General features: G+C 52.4%; 1 long non-coding RNA gene across 1 annotated transcript; it reads right to left on the bottom strand.

The window, feature by feature from the left end:
- Window positions 1-518: 518 nt before the first annotated feature.
- Window positions 519-2,649, bottom strand: LOC128849194 (uncharacterized). Its single transcript, XR_008447185.1, has 3 exons — window positions 2,594-2,649; window positions 1,168-1,330; window positions 519-1,005 (listed from the first exon to the last, which is right to left on the bottom strand). It is a non-coding gene; the product is annotated as an uncharacterized LOC128849194 (long non-coding RNA).
- Between the last annotated feature and the right edge of the window lie 13,126 nt (window positions 2,650-15,775).

Below are 15,775 nucleotides of genomic sequence, written 5' to 3' on the forward strand. Positions count from 1 at the left end.
CAAGGTCTTGCCTGCACAAGTGAAATAATTGCCTGCATCCATGCTGGCAGGTATCAAGGCCATTCCTGCTTGCATGCATGCACTAAGGCCAGGCTTGCATCAAGTCCTTGCTTGCACCAACTTCTTCCATCACATCCTTGCCCACAGGTGAACATTGACTTGTTTGCATACATACAATTCATACATCACAGGCCAGGAGCCAAGTCCTCACTGCTTCAGGGGCACGCACCAAGGCCTCGCGGGCGGGCAGGCGGGCAGGCATCAAGTGCACGCACCAAGGCCTCGCGGGCGGGCAGGCGGGCAGGCATCAAGTGCACGCACCAAGGCCTCGCGGGCGGGCAGGCGGGCAGGCATCAAGTGCACGCACCAAGGCCTCGCGGGCGGGCAGGCGGGCAGGCATCAAGTGCACGCACCAAGGCCTCGCGGGCGGGCAGGCATCAAGTGCACGCACCAAGGCCTCGCGGGCATGCGGATGGGCAGGCAGGCATCAAGTGCACGCACCAAGGCCTCGCTGGCAGGCAGGCATCGAGTGCACGCACCAAGTCCTCACTGGCAGGCAGGCGTGCACCACAGGAGTGCACCAAGGGCTGTCTGGCATCCAGTCTTGGCAGCAACTGGTTGCTTGTCGGCACACACCAAGGGCTAGCTGACATCAAGTGCACCCACTGAAGGCTGGGTGGCTGCCTTGTTTACATGCCCGCATCAACTTCTGGCTGGCAAGAGCTGGCATTGAGTGATTACACGGCTGCACTAAGCCCTCGCATCAAGTCCTTGCTTTAAGTGTACGCACCAAGGGTTGGCTTGCTTGCACCAAGTCCTTGTTTCAAGTGCACGCACCAAGGCCTAGCTTGCACACAAATGCTGGGTTCCTTGCACCGAGGGCTGGCTTGCCTGGACGTATCAAGGGCTCACATGCTCCGACGGCTGGCTTGCTTGCATGTATTTGATGCTTGCGTTCTCCTTGCCTAGCAATCACCATTCAGCACACAGGTTGTCCTCCTGCATCTGAAAAACAATACTGAGTAAGTCATCTCAATACTCAGCAGTAGCTTAAGAATTCCAGACATCTTGTTTCCATTTGATAATAACCCTCTTTCACACTACAAGCAGGCAGAGAAAAAACCAAAAAAACCCCAATCAAACCCAAATGTTAAGACCCACACATACCATAAATAACACCCTTGATTATGAACTGCTTTGCTTCCACTCCAATGGCTTATCCCACACAGCCTTGTTCATCCCCCTGTAGCTGCAGAGCCAGGCCGAAACTACTTTCCTCAGCTGTTGCATCTATGGCTACTTGATGGGCAGTATACTGTATGACTCTAGGCTACAAGTAAAGAGCGTATCAACACATTAATCATAGAAATTTACCAATACACTTCTGTTGACACTTATTACTTCCACGCCTCGGGCAGAACACCTCCAACTAGACAAACATATGGAACAACACTGCACATAAAACCAATAAACACACCAGAGACAAAAGAAAACTCCGAGGAGAATGACCCACAGACCAGAGATGCCACAGGGCAAGAATACCTAGGGGCTGTGAGGAAGTCTCAGGGGCAGCCCCAGAAAAGTGGAAGACCGTGGCCCCTTACTGAGGGATATGGCCACGAGTGGGAGGATGCATGTGCAAGAAGTGGTGCCTAAAGACCTTAGAACGTAGAGGATGCATAGAAGAAGCCCCAGAAGAGGGGACGGATGCAAGGAAGTGCAAGCAAGCACTCTATCAGAGAAGTTGACATGGCCTGCAATGTCGCTGCAATAAACAACTGACCAGAAACTTCCCTTGAAGAGTAGAATACTAGGGCCCTGTAAAGACATATGGCTGCAACTGGAAGGATGCAAGTGCAAAAAGCCCTGCTTAAAGGCCTAAAAACAGAGGATGCGTGGAAGAAGTCCCAAAACGTGGATTTAAGAAAATGGATCAATAATCATTGAGGATGCTGACACGTCCTGCAGTGTCTATGCAATAGACAACCGACCAGAAATTTCGAAAACAAAAGACCAATCCAAGCTTTAAGATGGCAATACAAGAAGAGCCATGCCCACTTGGCACCTTACCACGAACAGACATTCAAGACCCTAGAGATGATGCCCGAGGCACTTACCACATGCCTTAAGCACCAAGATGACATCAAGGCCTGTGGAAGACTTCATACATGGCAGACAGGCTACATAGACTAAACAACACCACAGTTACAGGCTGGAACTACCCTGTCTGGTGCATGCTAGCTCTGGGCTGAGAATTGAGCCCCTCCCTATACCTGCACAAAGGTTACTCTTCCAGCACAGTCCTTTACCATATGCTAAATCCCCTCCCTGCCGCTCTCAACATTCTGCCTTCTTCCCAACCCCAAACCACAGCCCCCTCAACTTAACTTTCAGAAGGCCAAAGACCTGAAGCCATCCCTGGCAGAAAAAGCTCAAACCACATCAGCTAAGTGGGACAACCCTGCACGGCTAGGTTCCTCTTGATTATCATCTGCAAGAAAACCAAACAGAAAACAGCACCGATAGCATCACACTGCTCAGTGCTAATACTTGTACTACACCCACAGCTAAATTGCCAAGACATTCTGCTCACCTGTTCTGTCCCAATTCAAACATCCAACGCTGCAGCCATCATCACGTGGGGCACCTAAGATAGGTAGACAAAAATTACTGTTGTGCTTCTGAGAGATCAGTCCCATGCTCCTTCTCCCCACTACCAAACTCATAGCAACTGCCCTTCCCATTGCAAAGGCAGCCTGCACAGCACCTGCAAAATCAAAGATAAATGCTCAATGGAGTTGCTATGTACTACATTGCTCTTAGACACCAATTTGGACAGCCACCCCCTCACCTCTCAAACCATTTTTCAGCATGAAGCTCAACCCCTCTGAGGCTGTATGTGGCACCTGCAAAAGAAGAGAGGTACTTAAGATACTAACACAAAGCAGAGGCTGCCCCCAGCAATACCCATCTCCTGCTATGTTTCCTTGACCGCTCTCCTGACTGGCATCCATCATCTCAGGCTGCCGTGGTGAGGCTTGGTCTCCACCTGTAATATGCAGACAGCAAGGGATGCCTTTAAGATCACAAACTGAAAATGTAGATTAGCTATTTATATTACCACCGGCCACAACTTCCCAATGACGCCACAGCTGACTCACCTCCCTATGGCACTCCACCTGCAACTCCATCAGCAGCTTTTGGTACACCAGTTGTCCCTCTGCATCTAAAAAACACAGTATCAAAGTAGTCACTCAGACATTCAGTGACACCTCAACGGTTCCAGACCTCTAACTTCCATTTAGCAATACTATCTCTACTGTACACTACAGCCAAGCACAACAAATCAACAACCAAACCCAAACATTACGTCCCAATCCCTTTGAATTTAAACTGCTCCGTTACCACTCCACTGGATTCTCCTGCACACTTTTGGTCATCCCCTCTGGGGCTGCAGAGCCAAGCAGAAACTGCTCTCCTCACCCGCTGCACCTAGGGCTACTTCTTCTGCAATATATGGTATGCCCCTATACTGCAAGGTTTAGGCATATCAGCATATTAACGACAGAATCTTGCCCTTCTACCTCTACTCACTCTTACCATCTCCATGCATCGGGCAGAGCAGCTCCAGCCAGACACAAAACATGGAACAATACTGCACACAAGACCGATGTCATGAACCAGGGACAAAAGAACTCGCTGAAAGAAGAATGAGTCCTGGATCAGACATGCCATTGGACAAGATGTTGTAAAGGACAACAAAGAAGAATCTATGGCAGCCCTGGAAAAGTGAAGGACCGTGGCTGATTACAAAGAGATACAGCCGCAACTGGGAGAATGAAGGAGCAAGAAGCCCCATTTAAAGACCTAAAGATGCAGAGGATGCATGGAACAAGTCCCAGAACAGGGAACCAAGAAAATGCGTGACTAACGATCGTGGATGCCGACGCAGGCTGCAAGGCCGCAGCAAAAGAGACAACTGAACAGAAGATTCCAAAACAAGACCGATCCACGCTTTAGGGTTGCGATGCAAGAGTAGCGGTGCCCATCGAGACCGCATCGATGAGTACAAGCATTTGGGACCCTAGACATGGTACCCAAGGCGTGTCCAGCATGCCTTGAGGGCAAAGAAGACATCAAGACCTGCAGAAAACTTAAGACGTGGCACACGGACTACAGAACCTAGATGACAGACACAGGCAAGAAGCCCGGTTGAAAGACCTAGAGGTGCAGAGGATGCACAGAACAAGTCCCAGAACAGGGATCCAAGAAAACAGATGACTAACGAACACGGATGCCGACACAGGCTGCAAGGCTGCAGCACAAGAGACATCTGACTGCAAATTTCCAAAATGCAAGACCAATCCACGCTTTAGGATTGCAATGCAAGAAGAGCAGTGCCCGATCGACACTGCATTGATGAGTACAAGCATTTGGAACCCTAGACATGATGCTCAAAGCACGTCTGGCGTGCCTTGAGTGCAAAGAGGACATCAAGACCTGCAGAAAACTTAGGATGTGGCACACAGACTGCAGAAACTAGACAACAATAGACACAGGCTAGAACTGCCTTGCCCATGCTAGTTTTGGGCTGAGAAGCAGGCCCCTCTGCCTTTGCCTGCCCAAATGGGACTCTCCCTGCACAGCCCTCTCCCCTATGTTACCTTTAAAATCCCTCCCTGCCATCCCCAACCTTCTCCCCTCTTCCCAGATCCACCCCTGCCTTGGTCCCTCAACTTAACTTTCAGAAGGCCAAGAGTTATCCTCAGTAGGAAAAAAAACCCTCCAACAGCATCAGCTATGTGGGATGATCCTGCAGTCACCAGGTTCCTCTTTGCCATCTGCAAGAAAATGAAATGGAAGACAAACAGTGCCAACAGTTGGTATTGCACTTTTCAATGTCAGTATCCTGCACGACAGCTTGCTCTGCCTAACTGCCACATTGTTCACTCATTTGCTATTTGCCATTTCTAGTGTCAGATGCTGTGGCCGTTATTACCTGGGACAAGTAACTCCAGAGAATTACTGTTGTTCTTGTGAGAAGTCTGTCTTGTGCTTCTTCTCTGTACTACTCCGCTCATCTGAAATGCTCTTCCCATTCCCAAGGTGGCCCACGCAGCACCTGCAAAACCAAGGGTAAATACTTAACTGAGTTGCCAAATAATACTTCGCTCTTCGAGACATATCTAACTTCCTCCTAACCGTCAGCCCCACAATGATGACAATAAGCCTGACTACCTCACTGGTGCCACAGAATTCCATGCAGTCTGCTTACCTCTCCTCTTCACCGCTCCTATTGTAGGAATGCAGTAGTGGCGATACCCAGGACAACAGAAAGATGAGCCACAGGGATCCAGATGTTCGCATATTACCCAACTTTAGTCACAGGAAAGAACAAAAAGCTTGCAAAAGTATTCTAATTGAAAACCAGTAAAGATGACAGACACAGAAGACAAAAAACACAGGACACTCACCATGCAGCAATGGAGACTGGAATTACAGAGACCATCATCCAATGGAAAAAACTCACAATGGTGGGATTCGACTACTCAAAGACCTAAATTGGAAACTCAATGACCGTAAAAACCACAACTGATAACAAGGATGAGGTAACAACTATTGTGAACGATACTAGAACAAACCTCACTGGTAAGTTAAGGAAAAATCCAAGACTCCGGTAGTAAGGGAGGCTTGCATGCCCACAGACTAGATGAAGAGTTGCTCTGCTTCTAACTGTCACAAGCCAAGATAACATCCATCCTCTTCCCTGAGAAATGCAAAGGAAAGTAGGGACAGAATCCTGCATTGCAGAAAAGCACTGAGTCCATACCTTTAAGTAGTGATGTCTCTGACATTCAGATGGGTGGAGACAGGATGCATCCAAAGAAGTCAGTGGGGGAACATGGGAAGTAGAAGGCGCAAGAGAAGAGAGATCTTGGAGCCCTAGAGATTACATTTTGAGTGTAGCTGATGCTTTTCAAGATCAAACTCATCTGATGTTCAAACCAGACGACTGCTGCACAAAGGTCCAGATAATCCATACGTTGTGTCTTAACTTCATCGTATCACCCATCAGCTGCAGAGAGACTAGAACAGGGCAAACACGGATGGCCCTCACAGCTGACTGCTAAACTAAACCGAGAATGAAAATCAATGAACCCATCTTGCTTCTCCTAACCATCCCCAAACCATTAAAGTCCTTCTCCCTCCTGAATGGTCAGAGAAAGAACCCTGCTCCTTCCTAACAGCACCTGCATTATTTTTTTAGCCCCCTAACCCTTCTATGTTGCTGCTCCTTAAAAGCTATGCTTCTAAACCCTTTGCTATGTTCTGCTGTCCACTTCTATCTTCTGCCAGCCCACAAATTCATATTCCCACCCTAGGCTTGCAAACTAAATTCCAGATTATTATAATTTACAAGGTGCCCGTTACAAACTGCAAAAGCTCTAGAGCTGATGCATCATCCCACATGGAATGAAGAACAGCAACAAGTTGTCCCATAACCAGAAATTCTAGACAAAGGCAAAACCCTCAGAATGAAATAAAAAGAAAGCAAACTATTAAAATACCTTGCCCCATCCAACACCCAATAAAAAATTACAGACCTTAAAAGAAAAGCACACACCTCTGTAAATAAAACAAATGTACTTACAGCTGTGTATGCTGCTTAGCCTAGACTGGTCCCAAACTCTTACCTTGAACAGCAGCATCTGCTTCTCTAAAAAAGAAACAAAAACAAACAAACAAACAAACACCTTACCAAAATAGCTTAACCTACCCCAAAGCTGCAATGAATTGAAAGAATAGCAGAGCACTGATCTTAAGGAAGACCAAAAGCTGAATGACTCCCTAGTGGAAGGCCTGTGGCTTATATACCCCTGGGCCTCCATACCCACCACCTGGGAATAGGGTGTGGCAAACCCCTCAAAGGCATAAATAGAGCCTGGGAAGCAGCTGTGTTTTATTAACTTTGCCTTACATTCACAGCAAGAAAAGCACTGAATGCAAAAAAGGAACTTTACTGGAAATAATGGTATTTTCTTTTTTATTTGCTCTTTTACATTTCCCCTGCCCCCTCAGCTTCCCTGATACCTCTCTTCTTTTATTTTTCTCTTCTGTTTTCTCTCCCTTTTCAGTTTTCTGGCTCTGTCCTGTGGCCATAGTTCTTTTTTCCTTTTCCATCTTTGTCCCACTCTATAGCCTTCTCTTTTTCCCCACAATTTCACAGGCCTTATCCCTTATTTTTTTCTGTGCTTGCAAGTGCCTTCTTTTCTCTCTTTCCATCCTTCTCTTTTTCTCCCTATCCCTTTGTTTTCCTCACTATTGCTAATCTAGTTTTTCCCTTTCATTCTGTGTCTTGACAGTCCATTTTCCTGCTCCTCTTTTTATTTCTGATCTTTTTTGCTAATTACTGTGCTTTTTTATAATCCTTTGTCTGCAGGGCTCCTAATTTCTCTCTTTTTCTTTAATCCAGTCCCTTATGGTTCTCAAACACATGCTCCTTCTCCATACTACTACCCCTAACCCTAAACACTAAACCTAACCCCTAACACTAACACCTAACCCTTACCCTAACCCTAATGGCAGTCACTGACCTACCCTTAACCCTATTGACCCTAACCCTAAACCCCTAACCCTAAACTCTAAGCCTAAACATAACCCCTAAACCCTAACACTAACCCCAACCCTACCCCCAACCCCAAACCCTAACCTCAACTGTAACCCTAACCCCTAACGCTAATCCTAACCTTAATGGCCGCTGCTAACTCTAACCGTAACCCTAAACCCTAACTCCTAACCACTAACCCTAACCCCCTACCCTAACCCTAAACACCAACCCCAACCCCTAACCTTAACCCCTAAGTTTAACCCCTAATGCTAAACCCTAACCTCGAACCCTAACTTTGGTGGGTGTGGTCAACGTAAAGGGTGGTGTTCTGGTTAAGTAGGGGGCGTGATTGACTTAGAGGGCGTGATTCAGGTTATGGGGGTGTGGTCGGCATAAGGGACATGGTTCCAGTTACACATGGGGTGGGGTTGACATCGGGGTGCGGTTCTCATTACACAGGGGGCGGGGTCAACATCAGTATCGTGGTTCCAGTTACACAGGGGTCAATGTAAGGGACAGGGTTCAGGTTATGCGGGAGCATGGTCGACATCAGGGATGCTGTTCCGCTTATGCAGGGGGCGTGGTCAATGCAAGGGGCGTTGTTCCGTTTACGTAGGGGGGTGGTCGACATGAGGGGCGTTGTTCCATTTACATGGGAGTGTGCTTCTTGGATGGCTTCCAGGGGCGCGGACGGCACAGTGGGGGGAAACTGGGTCTGGGGGCAGGGATGGTGCGGTGGGAGGGGATGGTGTCTGTGGGTGGGGACAGCATGGTGGCAGGGGACAGTGTCTGGGGGCGGGGATGGTGCAGTGGGAGGAGATGGTGTCTGTGGGTGGGGACAGTGTCTGGGGGAGGGGGCGGCCCCATGGGGACACACAACATTACAGAGTTAGATACAATGCAACATTAGAGTTGGATGCCACACACCAGAGTTAGACACAACGCAATGCAACATTAGAGTTAAATGCAACGCAACATTAGAGTTGGATACCACAGAGTTAGACGCAACGCAACATTACAGAGTTAGACGCAACATTACAGACTTAGGCGCAATACAACATTACAGAGTTAGATACAATTCAACATTAGATTTGGATGCCACGCAGAGTTAGACGCAACACAACATTAGAGTTGGATGCCACACAACAGAGTCAGATGCAATGCAACATTACAGAGTTAGACACAATGCAACGTTACAGAGTTAGACGCAATGCAATGTTAGAGTTAAATACAATGCCACATTAGAGTTGGATGCCACACAACAGACACAACATTACAGAGTTAGACGCAATGCAACACTAGAGCTGGATGCCACACAACAGTCAGACACAACGCAACATTACAGAGTCAGATACAAGACAATATTACAGACTTAGATGCCAAAGACTATACAGCAGATTCTCTCAGTATACCTGGGATCCCTGTAGAGAGCCCCAGCAGCTTCTCAGTATCCCCAGGACTCCTGTAGAGAGCCCCAGGAGCCTCTCAGTATCCCTGAGAGTCCTGTAGAGTACCTCAGGAGCCTCTTTGTATCCCTGGGAGACCTGTTGAGAGCCCCAGGAGCCTCTAAGTATCCCCAAAACCCATGTAGAGAGCCATAGGAGCCTTTCAGTATCCCCAGGAGCCCTGTAGAGAGTATCCCCAGGAGTTAGGTAGAGAGCCCCAGGAGCATCTCTGCATCTTCAGGATCCCTGTAGACAAAACCCAGGTGCCTCTCAGTAACCCCAGGACACGTGTAGAGAGCCTGACGAGACTCTCATTATACCCGGGAGCCCTGTAAACTGCCCCATGATCCTCTCAGTATCCCCAGGAACCCTGTAGAATGCCCCATATCCTCTCAGTATCCCCAGGAGCCCTGTAGAGAACCCCAGGAGCCTTGTAGAGAGACCAAGGAGCTTCTCAGTATCCCTAGGAGCCCTGTAGAGAGCCCCAGGAGCCCTGTAGAGTACTGCAATAGCCTCTTTGTATCCCCAGGATCCCTGTAGAGAGCCCCAAGAGCCTCTCAGTAATACCAGGATCCCTGTAGAGAGCCCCAAGAGCCTCTCAGTAATACCAGGAGCAATGTAGTGAGCCCCAGGAGCCTCTCAGTATCTCTAGGAGCCTTGTAGAGAGCCCCACAAGGCTCTCAGTATCCCCAGGATCCCTGTAGAGAGCCCCAGCAGCTTTTCAGTATCCTCTGGAGCCCTGTAAAGAGCCTCTCAGTAATACCAGGAGACCTGTAGTGAGCCCCAGAATCCTCTCAGTATCCCCTGGAGCCTCTAAGTATCCCCAGGAGCCCTGTAGAGAGCCCCAGGAGCCTCTAAGTATCCCCAGGACTCTTGTAGAGAGCCTCAGGAGCCTCTCAGTATCCCCAGGAACCCCATTAGAGAGCCCCAGGAGCCTCTCAGTATCCCTGGGATCCCTTTAGAGAGTTCCAGGAGCCTCTCAGTATCCCCCGAGAGCCATGTAGAGAGCCCCAGGAGCATCTCAGTATCCCCTGGAGCCCTGTAGAGTGCCCCATGATCTTCTCAGTATCCCTGGGAGCCCTGTTGTGAGCTCCAGGAGCCTCTCACTATCCTCAGGACTACTGTAGAGAGCCCCAGGAGCCTCTCAGTATATACAGGAGCCACGTAGAGAGCTCCAGGAGCCTCTCAGTAACCTCAGGAGCCCTGTAGAGAAACCCACGCATTCTGTAAAGAGCCAAGAAGCCTCTCAGTACCCCCAGGAGCCCTGTAGACCGCTCCAGGAGCCTCTCAATATCCCCGGGAACCCTGTAGAGAAGCCTAGGAGCCTTGTAGAGAGCCCCAGAAACCTCTTGGTATACCCGGTAGCGCTTTAGAAAGCTCCAGGAGCCCTGTAGAGAGCCGCAGTACCCTCTCAGTATCCTGGGGATCCCTGTAGAGAGCCCCAGGAGCCCCTCAGTATCCCAGGAATCATGTAGAGAGCCCCAGGTGCCTCTCAGTATCCCCAGGACTCCTGTAGACTCCTGGGGCTCTCTACAGGTGTCCTGGGGTTATTGAGAGGCACCTGGGGTTGTCTACAGGGATCCTGGAGATGCGGAGATGCTCCTGGGGTTCTCTGCCTAACTCCTGGGGATACTGAGAAGGTCCTGGGGCTCTCTACAGAGCTCCTGGGGATACTGACAGGCTCCTGGGGCTCTCTACAGGGTTTCCGGGGTTACTGAAAGGCTCCTGGGACTCTCTACATGGGTTTTGGGGATACTCAGAGGCTCCTGGGGCGCTCAACAGGGCTCCCAGGGAAACAAAGAGGCTCCTGAGGTACCCTACAGGACTCTCAGGGATACCGAGAGGCTCCTGGGGCTCTCTACAGGAGTCCTGGGGATACTGAGAAGCTGCTGGGTCTCTCTACAGGGATGCCAGGGATACTGAGAGGCTCCTGGGGCTCTCTACAGGGCTCCTGGGGCTCTATACAGGAATCCTGGAGATAATGAGAGGCTCCTGGGGCTCTCTATCTAACTCCTGGTGATACTGAGAAGGTCATGGGGCTCTCTACAGGATACCTGGGGATACTGAGAGGCTCCTTGGGATACTGAGAGGCTCCTGGGGTCTCTACAGGAGTCCTGGGGATACAGAGAGGCTCCTGGGGCTCTCTACAGGGCTCCCGGGGATACTGAGAGTCTCCTGGGGCTCTCTACACGGGTTTTGGGGATACTGAGAGGCATCTGAGGCTCTCTATAGGGTCGCGAGGATACTGAGAGGCTCCTTGGCGCCTCTCTACATGGTTCCCGGGATACTGAGAGGGTACTGCGGCTCTCTACAGGGCTTGTGGGGTAACCGAGAGGCTCCTGGATCTCTCCACAGTGATCTCAGGGATACTGAGAGGCTCCTGGAGATCTCTACAGGGATCCGGGGGATACACAGAGGCTCCTGCGGCTCTCTATAGGTCTCCTGGGGTTCTCTATAAGGCTCTCAGTTTGACTGAGGGGCTCCTGGGTCTCTCTGCAGGAGTCCTGGGAATATTGAAAGGCTCCTAGGGCTCTCTATACAGGTCCTGGGGATACTGAGAGGCTCCCTGGTCTCTCAGCAGGGCTCCCAGCGATACAAAGAGGCTCCTGAGGTACTGTACAGGGATTGTGGAAATACTGAGAGGCTCCTGGGTCTCTCAGCAGGGCTCCCAGGGATACAAAGATGCTCCTGAGGCACTCTACAGAGCTCCTGGGGATACTGAGAGGCTCCTGGGGCTCTCTACAGCACTCCAGGGGATACTGAGAGGCTCCTTGGGCTCTCTACAGGGCTCCTGGAGTTCTCTACACCGCTCCTGGGGATACTGAGAGTCTGCTTGGGCTCCTAAAGGGTTCCTGGTGATACTGAGAGGCTCCTAAGGCACTCTACAGGGCTCCTGGTGTTCTCTACAGAGATCCTGGGCTTACTGAGAGGTTCCTGGGGTTCCTACAGTACACATGGAGATACTGAGATGCTCCTGGGGCCCTCTACAGGGATCTCGGGGACACTGAGAGGCTCCCGGGGCTCTTTACAGGGCTCCTGGGGTTCCTACAGTACACATGGAGATACTGAGAGACTCCTGGGGCTCTCTACTGGGCTCCTGAGGATATTGAGAGTCTCCTGGGGCTCTCTACAAGGGTCCCAGGGATACTGAGAGGCTCCTGTGATTCTCTACAGGGTTCCTGGGGATACCGAGAGGCTCCCTGGGTCTCTACATGGATCCCAAGGATACTGAGAGGCTTCTGGATCTATTTACAGGGCTCCAAGGGATACTGAGAAGCTCCTGGGGCTCTCTACAGGGTTCCCGGCGATACTGAGAGGCTCCTGGAGCTCTTTACAGGGCTCCAGATGATACTGAGAGGCTCCTAGGGCTCCCTACAGGGATCCAGGGGATACTGAGCGGCTCCTGGGGCTCTCTACAGGGATCCCGGGGATACTGAGAGGCTCCTGGTGCTCTCTACAAGGCACCCGGGGATACTGAGATGCTCCTGGGGCTTACAACAGGGCTGCCGGGGATACCGAGAGGCTCGTGGCGCTCTCTACAAGGCACCCGGAGATACCGAGTGGTTCCAGGAGATACTGAGAGGCTCCTGGTGCTCTCTACAAGGCTCCCGGGGATACAACGAGGCTCCTGAAGTACTCTACAGGGCTCCTGGGGATCCTGAGAGGCTCCTGGGGGTCTCTACAGGCCTCCTGGGGCTCCTGAAATGTTACTGCGGGTCTCTAAGCGGCTCCTGCGGGTCTCTAAGCGGCTCCTGCGGGTCTCTGCAGCGTTCCTGGGGATCTTGAACGTCTCCTGGGGGTGTCTAAAGGGCTTATGGCGATCCTGAAAGACTCCTGGGAATCTACAGGGCTATTAGATATCTTGAAGGGATTCTGAAAGGCTCCTGCGAGTCTCTGTAAGGTTCCTGGTGATCCTGAAAGGCTCCCAGGGGTCTCCACAGGGCTCCTTGGGACCCTGAAAGGTTCTTGGGATCCTGAAAGGCTCCTGGGAGTCTCTGCAGGATTCCTGGGGATTCTAAAAGGCTCCTGGGGGTATGGCGGCACCCGTGTGGCGTTACTGCGCATGCGTTCCGTACAGCATGGCGGCGCCCCTGTGGAGTTACTGCGCATGCGTTCCATGCAACATGGCGGCGCCCCGTGGAGTTACTGCGCATACATTCCGTACAGCATGGCGGCACCTATGCGGAGTTACTGCGCATGCGTTCCGTACAGAATGGCGGGGCCTGGAGCAGCTGCCTCCTGATCCCGCCCCCTGAGCGCTCTGCCGGCGCTGATTGGCTGCCGCGCCGCTGAGCCAATGGAGCCCTCTTCGCAGGGCCAGTCCCATTGGCAGTCTGCCGGCACTGAGCGGAGCGGAGCGGAACGCAGCTTAACTGAGCTGAGCGAGGCCGAGCCGAGCCGGGGCTCACAGAGCTGTCAGGGGACGCAGGAAGAAGTGACGGACACAGGGGACGCGGGCACCCCGGGCAGGACAGGGAGGCTTCGCGGGGACCGGGGGGACGCGGGGCGCTGTCCCTCTCCCAGCCCCAGCCAGCATCCCACTGGCCGCAGCCGGCGGTGGGTGGAAGGGCAGAGAAGAGCAGGGCCAACCCGTGCCGAACGGTGCCGGGCGGAGCCGAGAGAAGCCGAGCGGATCCGAGCCGATCTTTGAAATGCGCCGCCCGCCCGCTTCGCCCCCCTCCCGGCTCGCCCGGCCCTGTGCGCCCCCCAGGCTGCAGTACCGCTCTGCAGCCGCGGCACGGCAGCACTGAGCCCCTGCCCAGTTCCTTCAGGCGCACAGGGATCGCAGCCAATGGGAGTGCCCCTTTTAGGGCCCGCCCCTTAGCGCTCTGCCGGCGCTCATTGGCTGTCGCGCTCGGAGCGACACGCGGTTCAGCTAATGGAAGAGTTCGCTGCGTGTCCCGCCCCGTGGCCGAGGGCGAGCTCGGCGCTGGAGCCGAAGAGACGTCGGAGGAGTGGGCTGGTGCCCTGTCAGATCATAATGAGCTGCTGCTGCCAGTGAAGCACCCCAGGAACACAGCCGGGGTCCCGCAGCACCCAGACCCCCCACCCTGGGGGCACAGACAGGACCCTCTGGCACCCAGACTCCCGCTCTAGGGATACAGCCAAGGTCCCTCAGGGGTCAGACCGTCATGCGGGGAAGGCAGGCAGGACTTCCAGGGGCCCAAGAAGAAGGAGCAGAAGTTCAGCCAAGCTGCAACATGGACATGGTGGCAGCTCTTTGCCAGACCCCTCTTGGACTTCCAGGATGTTTTTCAAGACCCACAGGACCCCTCTTGGACCCTCTGGACCTCTCTAGAGATCCCTAGGACCCTTTCGGGATCCCCAGGACCCTTCTGAAGGCCCCTGGATCTATCCGGTCACCCCCCAGTAGCCATTAGGGCCCTCAGGACCTCTGTAGGGGCTCCCAGCAACCCTCTAGAGCCCCATAGAGGCCTCCTGGGACCCTTAAGGCCCCTTGAGAGCCACATGGGACCCCTTTTGGGCCTTCTAGGACTGCTCTTGGACCTGTGGGACCCTGTTAGACACTCCCAGGACCCCTCTAGAACCCCATGGGACTGTTCATAAAGGCTTGTGGTGATAGGACGAGGGGGAATGGGTATAAACCGGAGATGGGCAGATTTAGACTGGACATTGGGAGGAATATCTTCACTATGAGCAGGGTGAGGCACTGGAACAAGTTGCCCAGGGAAGCTGTGGCTGTCCCATCCCTGGAAGTGTTCAAGGCCAGGTTGGACGGGGCTTGGGCAGCCTGATCCAGTGAGAGGTGTCCCTGGATGGGACACCATGGCAGGGGGGTTGGAACTAGGTGATCTTTAAGGTCCCTTCCAATCCTAGCTATTCTATTATTCTAGGACCCCCTCTAGAGCCCCTGGGACTCTAAGACCTTCCCAGACCCATCTAGGACTTCCAGAACCCCTTGGGACCCCTTTAAGGCCTTCAAGGACCCCGCCAGGACCCTCAGGACCCTTCTAGAGTTGCCTGGGACCCCTTTAGTGCCTTCTAGGACCCATGTAGGACTCTCTGGACCCCTCTAGAGCCCCCTGGGACCCCTTTAAGGCCTTTCAGGACCCCTCTAGATCCCCCTGAGCCCCCTTAAAACATGCCAGGACCCCTGTAAGACCTTCAGGACCCCTATAGTGCCTCATCTGACCCATTTAGTGCCTTCTAGGACCTATGTAAGATACTCTGGACCCCTCTAGAGCCCCTTGGGAATCAATTAAGGCCTTCCAGGACCCATCTAGGACTTCCAGGACCCTCTAGAGCAGTCTGGGATCCCTTTAAAGCATGTCAGGATCCCTGTAGGACCCTCTGGAGCTCTCTAGAGCCACCTGGAACCCATTTAAGTCCTTCCAGGACCCCTCTAGGACAACTAGGACCCCTCTAGAGCCTCATGGGACCACTTTAAGGATATCCAGGACCCACTGGACCCCTCTAGATCCCTCTGGGGCCTTTTTAAGCCCTTCCTGGAGTTATCTAGGACCTCCAGGATGCCACTAGAGCCTCCCAGAACACCTCTAGAGACTCACAGGACCTTTCTAAAGGACTCCGGTCCCCTCTGGGAATATTTTAGACCTTCTAGGATACCCAGAACCACAGTAGAGGGGTCCCAGGGGCCTCTAGAGGATTACTGCTGGTCCCATGGGGCTCTCTAGGGGTTCAGAGGGCCCTGAAAGGCCCTGAAAGGCCCTGAAAGGTCACAGGGAGCTCTTGAGAGATT

The sequence above is a fragment of the Cuculus canorus genome, chromosome 26, assembly GCF_017976375.1.
Source record: "Cuculus canorus isolate bCucCan1 chromosome 26, bCucCan1.pri, whole genome shotgun sequence".
Lineage (NCBI taxonomy): Eukaryota > Metazoa > Chordata > Aves > Cuculiformes > Cuculidae > Cuculus > Cuculus canorus.